The sequence below is a fragment of the Leguminivora glycinivorella genome, chromosome 9 (assembly GCF_023078275.1).
Source record: "Leguminivora glycinivorella isolate SPB_JAAS2020 chromosome 9, LegGlyc_1.1, whole genome shotgun sequence".
Lineage (NCBI taxonomy): Eukaryota > Metazoa > Arthropoda > Insecta > Lepidoptera > Tortricidae > Leguminivora > Leguminivora glycinivorella.
In genome coordinates, this window is record NC_062979.1 from 15,783,754 (window position 1) to 15,801,939 (window position 18,186).

General features: G+C 40.1%; 1 long non-coding RNA gene across 1 annotated transcript; it reads left to right on the plus strand.

Moving 5' to 3' along the window:
• The first annotated feature begins 491 nt into the window (after nt 1–491).
• Nucleotides 492–2,556, plus strand: LOC125229284. The gene is made up of 2 exons (XR_007177380.1): nt 492–704; nt 2,319–2,556. It is a non-coding gene; the product is annotated as an uncharacterized LOC125229284 (long non-coding RNA).
• The last annotated feature ends 15,630 nt before the right edge of the window (nt 2,557–18,186 follow it).

Sequence of the window (18,186 nt, forward strand, 5' to 3'; positions counted from 1 at the left end):
ACTTTACTATGCTGATAATGTCATAGGTGGGTGTCTATTGTACCAAACAAAAAAGCTAATGCAGCGGGTGCAGAATGCATGTGCGCGATTTTGTTTTAATATCCCACCTCGAACTCATGTAACTCCTTACTTAAATAATAGCGGGTTAATGAATATGGAATCGCGGCGTTCGCTGCATTTTGCCTGCATGCTTTTTGGCATTGTAAAAACCATGACGCCCCTCTACCTCTATGAAAAACTAACTTTTTCCCAACGCCATATCCGGGGAGCCATTCGTCTTCTTTGCCCTAGGCACAGCACCGCAGCATTTCGTGGCAGTTTTAAATACTCTGCCACGAAGTGCTGGAACAATATTCCTCCACCTATAAGAAATTCACCATCAATTGGATCATTTAAATGTAAATTAAAAAAACATATTTTAAATTCACAAAAAAAAATAAACTCAGCTGGGCCTGTCCAAATGGAAAGAGGCCCCCTTATATTGTATTATATTACATTATAGCGTTAAATTCTACTTCACCTTTAATGACGACTGTTTCGGTGCCGTAATTTCGTAATTAATTTCGTAAATTCTTTCTTTCTTTGTGGTCTACATTTAAATTGTGGTCTTCATTTAAATAATAACAATCATACCAAATTAAATTTTTGAAACTCTTTGTACCTACCTATACGAGTGAGCTTGATCGCTTTTTCTTTGGTGTATGGTAAATGAAAATGAAAAAATGAAAATGAAAATGAAATATTTATTTTTCAAGTAGGCATATTACAATGCACATATGAACGTCAAATAAAGCTACGCCGGCTCTAACCCTACGCCTCAGCCTCGAGAAGATTTCAGTCCCCCCTCAGTTGGGAGGGGGGTATCCACTATGGGACCGGCAAGAAACTCGGCGGGCAACTTCTTTTCAAAACATTACATGCATTAAATAACAACATACAATTTAACATGCAAAAGTATTCATCAAAGAATATGAACAGACTAGGTACTCTATGGAAATCAATTTCAATAAATTATATTATTGCTTAATAATACGTCGTTCTTCTTCAGAGAAAACATATCAAATTGTCATAGAAGAAAAAGATAATATGAATCTCAATATCATTAAATATGTAATTTACCTACACAACATAAAATATAAAATATTTGATGTGCTTTCTTATCTGAACTGTGTCCTCTATACATAATACAATTATTTTAATTGCTATTCGTTTTTTGTAGTTTCTGGTTCGGGCCATGCATGTTTGTCTGTCAAATAGTCCTCGACTCTGTAATAAGCCTTTAACATCAATGATTTTTTTAAGTAGTTCTTAAGAGCTGGGAGGGGTAATCTCAAAGCAGTGTCAGGTAACTTATTATAAAAATGAATGCATTGCCCAACAAATGACTTCTGTACTTTACGGACACGAAACTTCTTTATGGCAAGCTTATTTTTGTTTCTAGTGTTATAATTATGGATATCAGAATTCTTAGTGAAACAGTCTAAATTCTTAACAACATAAATTATACTATCATAAATGTATTGGGAAGCTACAGTTAAGATATTAATTTCTTTGAAGAGTTCTCTTACTGATTCACGTGTTCCTAAGTTGTAAATAGAACGAATGGCTCTCTTTTGTAATACAAAGATAGTCTGTATGTCAGCTGCTTTGCCCCAAACCAGAATACCGTATGACATTACACTGTGAAAATAACTATGATACACTAGGCGAGCTGTCTCAACATTAGTCAGTTGCCTGATTCTCCTAACGGCGTATGCGGCTGAACTTAATTTGCTTGCTAGTTTCTTTATATGAGGACTCCATTGTAGATTTTTGTCCAATGTTAAACCAAGAAACAGTGTTGTATCTACCATCTCTAAGCATTCATCATTCAAAAGTATTTTTGTATCGATTGGTTTAACATTCGGCAGAGAAAATCGAATACATTTGGTTTTCTTAGAATTAAGAAGTAAATTGTTGACAGTAAACCACTGCAGTACATCAGCTAACGTGCTATTAATTACATTGTACTGTACTCTATGGAAATCAATTTCAATAAATTATATTATTGCTTAATAATACGTCGTTCTTCTTCAGAGAAAACATATCAAATTGTCATAGAAGAAAAAGATAATATGAATCTCAATATCATTAAATATGTAATTTACCTACACAACATAAAATATAAAATATTTGATGTGCTTTCTTATCTGAACTGTGTCCTCTATACATAATACAATTATTTTAATTGCTATTCGTTTTTTGTAGTTTCTGGTTCGGGCCATGCATGTTTGTCTGTCAAATAGTCCTCGACTCTGTAATAAGCCTTTAACATATAGGTATCTTTGGTATCTATTTCAGGTTTTGCACTTACCTATATATAAACACTATTATGTACTTTAGCATGTAGTTGCGCTCTCTCGGAAGGGTTTCCACGGAAGACCAGCGTCGAGATTCTTAAGTGGTATCTTGACATTAAGCTGAGTGGAGACCCTTTCAGTGACGCTTAACAATAAATTAGTACTGTCTATGTAATTCCTAAATTTAAGCGTTTTCTGAATAAATTTCTTCTATTCTATTCTATTCTATTCAATTGTGTTTTTTGCATGTGTTAAAGTCATGAAAGTTTAAACTTGTTTTATTTATTTTAAAACATGTTTTGTTAAGGGTAAACATATGGATGTACAGACATCTTACTTAAAAAAAACCGGCCAAGAGCGTGTCGGGCCACGCTGTGTAGGGTTCCGTAGTTTTCCGTATTTTTCTCAAAAACTACTGAACCTATCAAGTTCAAAATAATTTTCCTAGAAAGTCTTTATAAAATTCTACTTTTGTAATTTTTTTCATATTTTTTAAACATATGGTTCAAAAGTTAGAGGGGAGGGACACACTTTTTTTTCCTTTAGGAGCGATTATTTTTGAAAATATGAATATTATCAAAAAAAGATCTTAGTAAACCCTTATTCATTTTTAAATACCTATCCAACAATATATCACACGTTAGGATTGCAATGAAAAAAAATCACTTCCCACTTTACGTGTAGGGGGGGTACCCTAATAAAACATTTTTTTCCACTTTTTATTTTTGCACTTTGTCGGCGTGATTGATATACATATTGGTACCAAATTTCAGCTTTCTAGTACTAACGGTCACTGAGATTATCCGCGGACGGACGGACGGACGGACAGACAGACAGACATGGCGAAACTATAAGGGTTCCTAGTTGACTACAGAACCCTAAAAACTGGTCAAGTGCGAGTCGGACTCGTTCACCGAGGGTTCCGTACAAACATTCAATAGTTGAATCATCAAAATGTTATTCATAGAATTCTACAGATTTGACTAAATCTCTCAAAACTCAATTTCCCACATAACAGGTAATATTTTAATATACAATTTTATTGTTAGGTAACGTCCAAATAAAATCAAGACTATTCGACTTCAATAGTTTACATGTCGCAAGGACGCTCCTGAACCGACCTCATTATATCAGGACAAATGCGATGTAGGAAATGTTCAACGTACATCGACAGACATCTATCGGCAAATTGAGTAAACTTATGTGCGCGAGCTAGTATGGAAGATGATTTTTAGGGAATAATTGATTATTGCGTGAACCGATTTTGCCCATTTTGCCTCTCTTTGAAAGCAGGTAATTGTATTGTTATTTTGTTAAAAAATACACATACAATAAACACCCGCAAGGGTGTTGAAATTGAAAATGTTAATCTGAAAGGTTTTTTATAAATTAATAAAAAAGTTTTCAATTCATTTAAAAAGTCACGTGTTTTCGCTGAACACTGTCGCATATGTAACGCTTGTCATCATGTTTACAGTCTAGACTAGACACGGCGGCTAAACCCCCACACCTAGCCGTTGAACACGCGCCGCGTACACACGAGAGTTGTGACACACTGCAACTTACTACAACGCTCATTCATAATATTATTATTATTTGTATGTCTTACCATATCTCGGGACCATGGGGTCCCGGACTTTTGGGAGGCATGTGTGGGGCCGAAGCCAACAGCACAGAGGCCCTTTTAGACACTTTAATCTAAAGGCAAGGGATACACCTGGCGGATACCATCCCCGAGCGCACAATATGATACATCCAGAGATGGTCCCCGCCAGGTGTAAAGACTATTTCAGTGCAGCACTTTTGTGTTGCGATGGGAACTAAGGTCATAGGCTATTGTTGTGCAAGTTGGATGGACTGGATAATGGTCTATGGGGGGAGACTATTGGACACCTGCCATGACAACTAGTCTCAAGATTGTAAAAGACAGGCGGTGACTCGCCAACTCATTGAGTGGGCCCTGCAAAATGGCCGCACGCATGGTGCGACAACAGAGCAACACTTGAAGAGTGGCTGAAAGGTTGTCGAGAGGTGAGACTGCGGTAGCCAGATCCCGGTGATCCGTTCAGCAGGCCGCCGGCGTTATGACATTTTACACTTCCAACCTGGAGCATAGGTTCCGCTCTTGCGAATCCACTCTGGCCGGCCGGTTAAGGCAAGCGCAGAGGCGAGGGCTAGATGGAAGTGCCCTCTGGAATAGGGGTCCGCGGTGTCGCCACTCACCGTCAGCTCGCCACAAGCTGCCCCCGCGGGGTTATATTCATATTCATATTCATATTATTTATTCACAATATTTGCAATATTACATGTCATTTTTACATTCAGTAGTAGAGTTAGATTCAGTAATTATATAATTATACATTCGTACAGGGAGTTACAATAAAGTAAGATAAAAATAATTGTTGTCACTTAACTATAGCTTAACACTGAGAAATTCATCATAGCTGTAGAATGTGTGCTCGAGGAGCCAAGACTTCAGCCTAGTCTTGAAAGATTGGAGTGACTGTGCCGAGGTCACTGTCTCCGGCAATCTATTGTAGACAGTTGGACCCATTATGTGGGTTACCTTATTGGATCTCGCTAGTCTACGTTTTACAGGGAGGAGTTGATTAGGGTGCCGTAGCGTGGGGGCTAGGTCAGCGCGTTTCTTATATTGCGTTAGGTTGGTATACACGTAAATAGCGACCTGCTGGATTACTATTGACGGCAGGGTGAGTATACCCAGTTCTTTAAAATAAGCCTTCGCTGAGGTATCCTGGCTTACCTGCGCTACACACCTCACGGCTCTTTTTTGTAGACGGAAAACGCGCTGCCAGTCGGCGGCACGCCCCCATATCTCTGCACCATACTGTAGAACGGAATGTATTGTCGCAAAATAACAATTTCGTACGACATGCCGTGGTACAACCCATGCCAGACGGCGAAGGGCAAAACATGCACCGCCCAGTTTCCCACACACCTGGTCGATATGGGTCAACCAAGTCAACTTCTGATCTATTCGAAGCCCCAAAAAAGTTGTGAACTCAACCTGCTCCACTTTGATGCCGTCAGCCTGGATCCGAAGTGGCCTTGGTGTCCGACCTCCGACATGAAACTGCAAAAAGTGTGTTTTGGACAGGTTAAGCGCCAAACCATTCGCGGCAAACCACTTAGATAGCTGGTCTGCAACGTGGTTAAGGCGTGTCTCCAAGCCATCTGTGTCTGGTGCTGATATTATGGCAGCGACGTCATCCGCGTACATTAAAATGTCTGCGTCCGCTATCGCATCTGGAAGATCGTTCAGTAATAGTGAGAAGATAATGTTAGACACAGACGAGCCCTGTGCGACGCCCATGGAGGTGACCAACGGATCAGACCTGACCTGACCGCTGTCTCCTATCACAACCTGAGATCTGTCTCGGAGAATGTCAGTGAGGAGGGCGTGCGCATTTCCATGTATGCCATAGTGTAGCAGTTTCGAGTTAATGACGTCGTGATCTGCTACGTCAAACGCCTTGGAGAGGTCGCAGCAAAGCATGGCCACCTGCTGCTTCCTCTCCAAAGCGTCAAAGACCTTGTGTACAGCCTCGCGTGCTAAGTCGATCGTACATCGTCCGGACCTGTAGGCATATTGTCGATCAGACAATGCGTTTGTTGCCCTGAGGAACTCTGTTAATCGATAGCATAGCCCGTTCTCCAGCACTTTAGCGATGCAGGGTATAATGGAGACTGGTCTGTACCCATCAATATTCTCCCGTTTCCCTTTGCCTTTAAAAATTGGAGAGATCTTATTAACTTTGAAGGACTTGGGGTAGGAACCTTCTTTAAGACAAGTGTTGTACAAGTGTGTTAACGCTGGTGTGATGGTGTGGGCGATAGAATACAACAACTCCATTGATACATCGTAGATGTCTTTCGTAGACTTGTGTGGAATACGCATCGCTATAATATTGTAAACCTCTTTGTCTGTGAAGGGGGTAAGTCTCATGGAGCGATCTGCCGGCGCGCGCGCTGCACTCAGCTGATCGCGCACTCGGTCAAGGTCGGCGCGGGGCGCGCCGCAGGTCAGTGCCGCGCGGGCAAATCTGGTGTTCATGATATCGACTGCCTGTTTCTTTGAAAAACATTTTACACCTACTGAGCTTTCTACTACATCTGTAAAATCAACAGCGAGACGACTAGATTTCCCTCTTTCTTTATTAATCACTTCCCACATTGCTTTGGACGAATTTTGAGTCATTGACATTTTTTTACTGTAGAAGCCTGTTTTGCACTGTTGTAATTCATTGTCATACCTTATTTTTAAACTAGTGATTCTATTTTTTAATTCAAGATTATTTGGAAATTTCCGTTCTAAATAGATGCAGTCGAATAATAATGATTTAATATTTAAAATATCCTGCGTCACCCACGATTCGGTATTTTTTGAGACGTTCTTTCGTTTTTGGGGAAAACATAAGCTGATTTTATTTGATAAGATACTAATTAAGTGGGTTGATAGTGACTGAGCGTCATTATTGGACAAAAAATGCATCCAATCTATGCTTTCCATTGCTAATATAAAATTAATGCGATTTATTTCGGAGTAATCTCTGATTATGCGAGTTTGGGATAGGGTATTTTTACACTTACTAGAGAGTTCTAGACGTACGGCGTGGTGATCTGCGAGGTTAGTTACGACGGGGAATGCCACTACCAGCTCCGCATCTACATTAGTATAGGCATGGTCAAGTGCTGTACATGAGTGCGCGCTTATTCGAGTGGGAAACGTTATTTCATTCCTACAGTCGTGCGATATCAACAAATCCTCTAAGTGTCTCAGATCAGCTGTTTTTTCCCCGATGCAGTTAATGTTCATATCGCCTACAATAACAAAGGGTTGTCTAAGGTCATTTGCCTTCTCGAGAACACATTCTAGGTGGGTCAAAAAATCTTTAGTTGGAATTAAATTAGTTCTGTACAAACAAATCACAATAAGGTTAAAATCTAATAAGTTAACAGCGGATATTTCACAACACAATTCTTTCGATAAATCAACAAATTCAGGTACATTGACGGCTTTGATGTTATCTTTAACGTATATGCACGACCCACCGTGAATCGATCGCTGCCGACAAAAGTAAGATAACAAGTTATACTTGTCTAAATTTATGCACTTCAGGTTTTCATTGGTAAGCCAATGTTCGGTAATGGCTAGAACATCGCATTCTAAGTCGGTACCTAGCAACACTTCCAACTTTACTGTTTTATTGTTGAGCGACTGCACGTTTTGATGGCATACAATTATCCGCTTACTCGATGCATCCTTTGTGTGTGTAGTGGTCGCACGCGCAGCTGCGCAGTCACTGGGCTGTGGTCGCAGGCCGGTCGGTGGTGAGACCCCGCTCGGAGCGGGGATAGACGCGAAACCAGTCGGTAAATCGTATTCCATGTGGCCACGCAGTCGGCGATTTCAACCGGTCGTATATGCTTTCGGGGAAGCCAATTACGAACGCAGCGTGCCGTTTTGTTTTTATGTCTCGTTTTTCGACGGTGTATTCCTTCGATTCGTGTATATTATTCAAGAACTGTACAATTTGCTCTTCTGAAGTATCCGGCTGAAAGTTCCAGGCTTGTATGTACTTACGTCGCTCTGCAGATTGCAGAGTATTATTGGCTTTATTTACTCCAGTAAACACTTTAGAATTATTTTTTTTATTTTTTTGATTTTTGCGCCGTGGGTGTTGCCACGTACCATTTTCGTCGTCATCATCATCGTCATCATTTTTTTTAGGTGAATTAATTTCGGCAGATAGTAACGCCGTGATTGTCGAAGGCATACTATCGTCGTAGCTGTGCGTTTCCGTCTCGAGCTCGTTTCGTGGCCCAACAGGTACTTCTGACGTCACCACAGGTGAAGTAGTTGCCGCCTGCTTTTGCGCGGGTGCGGGATGCGGTGTTGTTGTCTTCTTTGCACTCACCTTTGCAAGCGGCGGCGGTTTTTGTCGTTGTTGAGCCTTACTGGTAGTTGTCAACTTACTTGCGCGTTCGGCTGCTCTTCGGGCGCGGTCAGTTACTGTGTTAGTAGGTAGTGTTATGCTCTTTCTACTCGTCGAAGCTGCAGATAAGTTCTCGCTGCTCTTGTCGGCTACCGGTTTAGCTGATGCACACATTGACATGCTGTTTGTGTCGATACACGAAAAAAAATTGTCGAGTACCTTCTTTTGCTTTTCGATAAGCTTTTGCTGCGCTATAATTTTGTTATTTTGTTCACAAATAAGCACTGTTTGCACTCTGATTTCTTCAGTTAACGAGTCTAGCGTCTTCTTTGCTTCATCAAGTGAAATCCCAAAGTCGGTATTGGCCATTTTATAGGGATATCCAATAAAAAAGCCAAGAGCTCTACACAGAACGTCAATCTTGTAGCGCGCACGCACACACATTATTATTATTATTATTATTATTTGTTTGTCTTTTCCAGTTCTCGGGACCATGGGGTCCCGGACTTTTGGGAGGCGTGCGTGGGGCCGAAGCCAACAGCGCAGAGGCCCTTTAAGACAGTTTAATTTAAAGTAATGTGACACTAGCCGGCGATTGTCCTTGTCCGCACTATAGAATGCACCCAAGGACAAGCCCCGGTTAGTGTAAAACTATTGCAATGAAAAGAAACAAATTATACTGGGCTATTGGGTTGAAATGTTAAGTGTTCTAGTGACCGGTCTATGGAAAGGTCTATGGCACCTGCCTTGATCATATGTTTTAAAAACACGAAAAAATAGGCAGGCGGTGACTCGCCAACTCACTATATGGGTCCCCGAAAACGGCCGCTCGCACGGAGCGACAAGGGGACAACATAGCGTGAGCGGCTCAGGGTGTGGAGAGGTGTGCGATTATTATTATTATTATTCAAATAAGTTACACAGCATAACAGTAAAACCAAAGCACTGTGAAACTAAAAAATAAAAACAATAGGTATAAATATAGCACATAAAACAGTAAAAATCAGACAAAAAAAAAAAAACAATATTCTATTTAGGCGACGACATAACAGCGTGGCTCCGTTGCGTCGTCTGACACGGCGTAGGGTTCGGCAGGTTGCCCCGGAACCGCCGAAACACCACGCCCTTCGGCCAGAAGTCTGCACTCGCGATGGTGTCCTGCAGCGGCCGCGGCACTCGCAACACAAACGAACTGAAGTGCACGTAGTGGCGCGACTGTAGCTGGAACCAGCTGGAGTGCCGCGGCCGCTGCAGGACACCATCGCGAGTGTTCACTCTCAGCGTGTAGCCAGTCTTCTGGCGAACGTACTCCACCACCTCATCAGCCCCGGCGGAGTAGTGCAAGCGCGACACGTAGAGCGCCCTACTCGGCGTAGCAATCCGTAGACTTGAATTCACTGGTTCCGCATTGCCACACATAGTCTTACGAGGCGCCCTGCGCGCCTTGCTCTTCTTTTGCACCAATGTGAATCCCTCCTCATCCACATTCGTGCGGGCAGACTTTTCCACAATAGGAGCCCGTGATACCTTTACAGGTGCATTTACCCGGTTCGTTGCGACGGACTCACCGACAACGTCAACATATGCACGCTGACGCGAGTTCGTTGGGACATGTGGCGGCCGGACGCGCGGGGGGCGCGCGGGCGGCGGATCGGCGCGTGCGACACATTTTACTGCGCCGGCAACAGGCAAACAAACCGACTTGTCAGCAGGTCGATTATCAGACTTGAAATTTGAAGCCGCTGTCTGAGTTGGGGCAATTCGCAAACATTTTATTTCTTCACGTAACTCAGAAATAGTAATTAGGCTAGCTTCAAACTTCGTATTCATTTCGGCTAAACTTGTTCTTAGGGCCACGATTTCCTTAAACAAGCATCTGACGTCGACGTTGTCCGGATTGTACGACGAAATGTTGGAGATATCCGTCGCCACAAACTCCGGAATCCGGTCGTTGAAGTCTTTGAGGATCTTCATTATGTCCTCCGGCTCTTCTTCCCAGTTTCGTCTCCTCTTCGGTGAGGTACATAGGTGCCGGCTATTCCAAGGAACTCACACAACACTTTCTTCGCTACACAGATGTCTTCCACGGTGAACTTCGACGCGCGCGAAGACATCTGAACAGCAGTCGCCGCATCCATCGCTCCTTCCCGCAGCAGTTTATTTTTCTCTTGCAGAAAAGCGAGGAACTCGTTTACGATGGGTTGACCCTGTTTAGAATCTGCCATCGTGTCAATTTGCCGGCAGCGGCAGGGCCGCGCGATTTCGCAATTTATAATTAAATTAAATCATCAATGCGTCTACGTCGCTGCGCGCATTGGACACGACTAATATGATACCTAAGAAACCTACTGAGGTGCATGGTAATTTCGAAAGTCGTCTAATTACGAAAGTCGCATAAGAATTCCTCTTTTCGGAATTACCATAGCATTTCTGTCATTCGGAATTACCCTAATGCACCTTATGTCTTTTATTTGTATAACTTTTCATAATTAAGGCGAAGGGTAAGGCGACACACTAGCGCTACTTTCGATATATTCTTATATCTTCAAAATCAAATGTTTTTCAGTAATATCTCTACTTCCGTCGCTAACAAAACACCTTTAGTCCATACTAATATTATAAATGGGAAAGTGTGGGTGTCTGTTTGTTTGTCCGTCTTTCACGGCAAAACGGGGCGACAAATTGACATGATTTTTTAAGTGGAGATAGTTGAAGGGATGGAGTTTGACATAGGCTACCTTTGTCTCTTTCTAACGCGAGCGAAGCCGCGGGCAAAAGCTAGTATTTTATAAAACGCTGTAAGTCTTACACTTTATCGTTTTGTAGTTATCCTAAAAAACTTGTATAAAATAAAAGTGGCCACTTTTAAAGGAAAAAATGTATACAGAGTGTAACAAAAATGGTGGTGATCCGTTTAAGGGCGTACTCAGTATCGTATTCTTAAGTCGGTAGTATCAGTAAGTAGAAGAAAATTTTTTTTCGCTAAAAAAATTTTCACTTTTGTATGAGCCGGGCCGCGCGAATCGGTCGAATCTCCATACAAAGATAAAAAAAATTTTTGCAAAAAAAAATTTTTATCCTACTTTTTCCTGATGAGAATACGATACTGAATACGCCCTTAAACGGATCACCACCATTTTTGTTACACCCTGTACAGCGTTTTATAAAATAACTTAAATGTTATTCTAGGGACTGAAGTAGAGATATTAATCAAATAAAATTTAATTTTGAAGATATAAGAAAATATCGAAAGTAGCGCTAGTGTCGCCTTAGTGCGTTTTCACATTATCCGATCCGATATTGGATGTAGGACCGATATCCCATACATTACAGGCGCCAGGATTTTTTCGATTGAAATCCTTCCGACATCCAATATCGGATCGGATCATATGAAAACGCACTTACCCTACGCCTTAATATTACACTATAATTATGTAGGGCAGACCGAGGTAAGTTAGTTAGTCACAAGTGTCAAGAGGCAAGTTCCGACATCAGCAGGTTTGCAAATAGCGCGCGTTTATCGTTAGTCACCTCAGTCTCCCCTAATTCGTTTTTTGTTTGTTTTTATGGTACGTATAGAGGTAGTGCGAAAAGCTTTTCCTTCGTGATTTTCCGGAAACGTTCGTATTTGTCATGCTTGTTCAGACAGTGCCAGGACGTCTTGTACGTTTCCGTCAAAATACGAAGGAAACTCTTTTCATTCCTCTCTCTGATGGTCTCATTTGAAGATCAGGGGGGTTACCATGACGTACTAAAGACGTTCAATTTAGGTTGAGAGAAAGGGACACAGCTATAGCAGTTACATAGCTCCGTCCCTCTCTCTCAACCTAAACTGAACGACTTTAGCACGTCATGGTAACCCCCCAGATCAGCGCTGGAAGTATCCAGCAACATGTTGAAATTAAGGCAACACACATGTAATTTTTATCTTACGGTCACGCCCGATTTCTTTTTGAAGTTGTCTTCTGCTTAGTTTCCCTAGCATTTTGCTTCATCCGTAGTTTACTCTTTACATAAAGAGCTTCGAGTGCCTAATAGACCCTCCGACCCACTCCATTCATAGTGCTTACAGTAAAAAATAAATACATTGCATTGCAAGTATACAACTGACTTTACAGCAATCCATCTAAGCCGGTAATCAGTACGTCTGCCCGATAACACGCGACTGACATCGGTTCAACACTCAAACTTATACGCAGAGTCGACGTTACTCTTGGTTCATAGATCAGTGAATGAAGATAAAAATAAAATCCGTTTAGCTATACGAGTATTTTGAGTTACTTACACAATGTAAAAAATAGGTGAAGGTATGACGATACCTCTTATAAGAAAAAACGTACTCTGATTTACAATTTCACGGTTTATACACATAAGCGCTGGTAGCCTAGCGGTAAGTACCTGCGACTCTCGTTCCGAATCCGAGGTCGCGAGTTCGAACCCCGGCTCGCACCAATGAGTTTTTCGGAATTTGTGTGCGAAATGTCATTTGATATTTGCCAGTCGCTTTTCGGTGAAGGAAAATATCGTAAGGAATCCGGACTAATTCCAATAAGGTATAGTTTACACTTCGGGTTGGAAGGTCAGATGGCAGTCGCTTTCGTAAAAACTAGTGTAAAAAGTAAAAAGTAGCTCCCATGAGCCGTGGCGAATGCCGGGATAACGCAAGGAGGATGATGATGATGATACACGTATTTAAAATTGCAAACGGGACTTAATCGCTTATTACTATCTTTTAAACACTAACCTCAAAATGCCGCTTAAGACCAAAGGAATACTATACAAAACAGCAATTAGGCCCGCGGTTTTGTATGGATCAGAGTGCTGGGCTGCAAACAAATGCCACCTTAACAAGTTACACACTACCGAAATGCGTATGTTGCGATGGTCAGCGGGTGTGACACTACTAGATAAGATCCGGAACGAATACGTTAGGGGAAGTTTTAGGGTTGCACCAATAATCGACAAGGTCAAAGAAAAGCGCCTTAGATGGTACGGCCATGTCCAAAGACGTGAAGAAAACCACCCGGTGAGGTTGACTTTGAACCTGCCTATAAACCGACCACGTGGAAATGGCAGACCACCCACCACCTGGCTGACGACGGTCGAAAGAGACCTTAAAGAAGCTCAAATTGACACAAACGCCGCACAAAATCGTGCTCATTGGAGATTGCGGACGAGGAGGGCCGACCCCAAGTAAATGGGACTAACGGTCTAGGAGAAAGAAGAAGAAGAAACACTAACCTCAAACGTTTCACTGCTCCGAAACCACGGGGACAATGCCGTCCTTGAAACATCTGAGATTAGTGTTTAAAAGTTTTAAAACACAGTAATACGCGATTAAGTCCCGTTTGCAATTTTAAATCGTATTACATACATACATACATATAATCACGCCTGTATCCCATAAAGGGGTAGACAGGGCACATGAACTACTAAGTTTCAGTGCCACTTTTGGCAAAAAGGGGTTGAAAGAAATCCAAATTGTGACATCGTAAGTGTTAAATCGTATTCTCATCATAAAAGCCGGCAATGCACCTACATTACCTAGTTACAGCCCTCTCTAGTTTCGCTGGTGTCCGTAGACGTAGACGGCGATGATCGCCCCATGTTACCATCAGGCAATCCGTCTCCTCGTAAGCCTCTTTCAAATCATGAAAAGGTCCCCGCCCCATGTGTATTTTCTATTCGTTTTAGTAGTGTCGCCATCTAGTGGGTTGACCGAAAGAATTCTGTCTTAGTAAAACTGCACACGAGATGGCGCGCGAAGAAAAACGCATGAAAACGAAAATTCGCGTTTTCCGGGAATAACCCAATACTCATATTTAATTATAAATATTTAAACGCTTTGCGCTTTGCACAGAATGCGAGTATACCAAACAATTATATGTGCAAAATTAACGAAGGAGGAAAATTAAGTGTCTGGGATGTAAAAAAATATTAAAATTTGTTGACAAATGTAGTTACTCTCTCATTTTCAAACGACTCACATAGGGGTATTTCACTACAAAACTGGCCATTAGTCGATAATGTCGATATAAATAAGTTAAAATAAAAATAAATTAAAATAGCATATTTCGATTGACACAGTGAAACTACTTATAAAAATTTATATTTTAATTATGTAATTTTGGCCACCTTTTTAGGGTTCCGTGGTCAACTAGGAACCCTTATAGTTTCGCCATGTCTGTCTGTCCGTCCGTCCGTCCGTCCGTCCTTCCTTCCGTCCGTCCGTCCGCGGATAATCTCAGTAACCGTAAGCACTCTAGTAAGCTGAAATTTGGTACCAATATGTATATCAATCACGTCAACAAAGTGCAAAAATAAAAAATGGAAAAAAATGTTTTATTAGGGTACCCCCCTACATGTAAAGTGGGGGCTGATATTTTTTTTCATTCCAACCCCAACGTGTGATATATTGTTGGATAGGTATTTAAAAATGAATAAGGGTTTACTAAGATCGTTTTTTTGATAATATTAATATTTTCGGAAATAATCGCTGCTAAAGGAAAAAAAGTGCGTCCCCCCCCTCTAACTTTTGAACCATATGTTTAAAAAATATGAAAAAACCACAAAAGTAAAACTTTATAAAGACTTTCTAGGAAAATTGTTTTGAACTTGATAAGACTTATTAAAAATCAAACCATTTTATTTTTTTGATTACCTTTTTTGATTGTTTTGAACTTGATAGGTTTAGTAGTTTTTGAGAAAAATACGGAACCCTACACTGAGCGTGGCCCGACACGCTCTTGGCCGGTTTTTTAGTCAAATACCATGTGCGACTACATAGCTAAGTTTTTATACAAAACAAAAGGACGTAACGTAACGATACCTCGGATACCATAAAACATACTTTACACACGCATTTTGAAACGAATTACAGGACATAGGTACCTCATTAAACGAATTATGGGTACCTCATTTCACGTGATTATATGTGCGAATTTCATTAAAATGCAAAACGTATTTTTAAATAAGTGGCTCCCCTGATGTTGCTTATATCCATAGGCGGCGATGACTACTTCCCATCAGGCGGCTCGTCTGCTCGTTTGCTGCCCATTTATTTTAAAAAAAGACCGAAACTCACATTTTACTACAAGAAGTTAAAATTCGGCCGAGGCTGCCAGAAACTTTCAATTCAACCTAACCTAAAACGTGACGCTTGTCAGTTAATTTAGAGGAGGGAACGGAACGAACAACATTCCAAGAACCTATTTCAAAATAGTGGCAGCCCTGTCGGCCTTTTTCACTGTCTGAAACAATCAGACTTTGTTTCAGGAAGCCTACTTTATTTTTTCAGTGTCCACTGTTTTTGACTTACTTATAATAATAATTATTTTACAATTAACAATTGTCTAGGCAGACGTGTCTTCACAATGCAAGTTTATTGAGATAAGAGGCAAACTAAGTAGGTACTTTAACGAGAAACTTAGAAATGGTCTGTTTAAAAAATATACCCAACGTGTCTATATTAAGTGTGCGGTGGCTGTCAGATTACATTAGATCCAAACTAAACAAACTGCAGACATTTGAGTTGTCCTCGCACCGTCTATCAAACCCACAATTTGTGACGCAAACTTTGGAATCCCAGGCTTTCGTCCGGAGTTCTGTAGGTACCATTTACGACCGGGTTTATCAACTAGATACGTACCCTATTCAAACTTTCTTATACGTCAAGTATAAGCTATGATATCGAATAAAGTCGGTGTTAAAAAGTAACGTTTTTGTTTGAAGTAATTTTTGACACTGACGTTTCTGATTTATATGGTATCTAGAGCTTATATTTTGACTTATCAGACAGTTCGAGCCCGACCACTAATCGCAATATGTTCGGTTCAATGAACACGATGTTAATTTAGACGCAAACAAATTTGAATGACCAATGGCTTTTTCCAATTTGACTAAAAGCAAGTTTAACATATACCTATGTTTTATTTAAATTGTGCATAATATATTAAATTTTGTTGGGATTTACGATGTCCACCATTTCAGGGCAATAAATAATTCTGAATGAGTTCACGAATTGTGGCTGATTTCCATTGTCGGTACAAATTTAAATAACGTTTTAATAAATTATTCAAGAGCGCTAAATGTGGGTTTAACTTTTTAATCATTACGCTTGGTTCGCTACTTATAACGGTAACAGAAATTTTGAATTAATTTTTGGGTTACCAAAATTAATAACTCTTAAGTTACAATAAAATGAACACTATAGGTACGGGTTCTCCTATCAGTCTAGCTTTTTAATAGCTCGAGGAAAACTAAACAAACGAATGCTCATTGCTCAATATCTTTAAGACAGATATGAGAGTACACGGGCTCACCCGGACGATCAGGGGATCGATTTTTCCGTATCAACACACCGTTCGAAAGTCTGTGGAAAACGACGTAATGCTATTTTTGAAAAAGGACGGCTAGTAATTATAAAACTACTTATAGTGGTAATGACCACTCGTTTTCAATTCTGTTAGTCTCTAGTAGTGGAGATATTATTCACCGAATTTCTCGAAATCGACTAGTCGAGATTCAAAAATCGGCCCCCAGGATCGAACATAATCTTCAGCTTCACGTGATTTATCATAAAGAGACTAATACATTTCGTACTGTCAATTATGATTTGACTATCATAGTGGTTCACAAGATACGTCAGTCTAGCAGGACTAATGAGACAAGACATTTTCACAATAAAATCGAAAAAGTCCCCCGTCCGTTGAATTATTCAGAAAAATTGAAAAAGGACAGAAACAAGTAACGGCCGACATGTCGAGATGGGATTATAATAAAATATTGAAAATTTCATGTCAAATCTATTGGCAATTTATATCGAGTTTGTGAATTTTCTTCAATAAAAAGGCAAATATTAGTACGTGTCGGGGCTCCCGATCCGATTTCTTATGAAAGTATTTTTATTGAAACTAGTCAGGCAATATCGAATGTCGCTTTTGATTTAATTGAAAAACTTTCTGCAATATTGAATTTCAAAAATAAACACACATTAACATGGTAAACATGGCCACATATACATAGTGAAGGTAGGTATTAAGTCGACGAATTATTGACCATTACGTACAGTCAACAACGCAGCTGTGAATACAGACAAATTACAAAAATATGTATACAGAACTTCATTGCCTGTACATTAAGGTGTGTATACAAGTTATTGGCACTTTGTCTGTATTCACAGCTGTGTTGTTGACTGTACTCGTACCATCTAGTAAAAGAAAATATAGGTACATTTTCTATGACAAAAAAATTTAAACCATAGAACTATTTTGTAGTTTAGCATGTTGAAGTCTTAAATTGAATAAAATTGACAAATGGTACTTTACTTTTGTTCGCCAAACACCTTAAAATATTAAAAAGCTTCATATAATAAAGTTGGTAAGAATTAATGTCTACACAAATTAACTTAGGATTTTTCAATTACAGAAGTTAATATAATCTACTTCTTAAGCTCGACTTTCTAAGCGATTTCTTCTAGCAAAGCTCACTCAGCTTCGGCTTATGTTAATTTGTCCTATTTAGGTTTATATTTTACAAGAATAATTTAAAAAGGGCTTAATTTATGTACCTACTACTTACATAATATTACTACGTAGGTACTACCAACATGAACATTAATAACGTATGGTTAAAAAGCAGTATCGGACCCCGTTGTTCGTCTTAGCGAAAATTAGATTTTCGTATAATTATATTTCGCAATTTTTAAAACATTCCGTCAGCATATCAGTACATCATCATGCATACTTTTAATACGACCGTTAGCAGTTACATTAGAGACCTAGAACAATAACATATTAATAGGATGTGTTTGAGGAGAAAAACATTTTTATACTTCCATTACATCAATAGAAATACATCTCGAAATGGGCGAATACTATTATGCGCGCCTA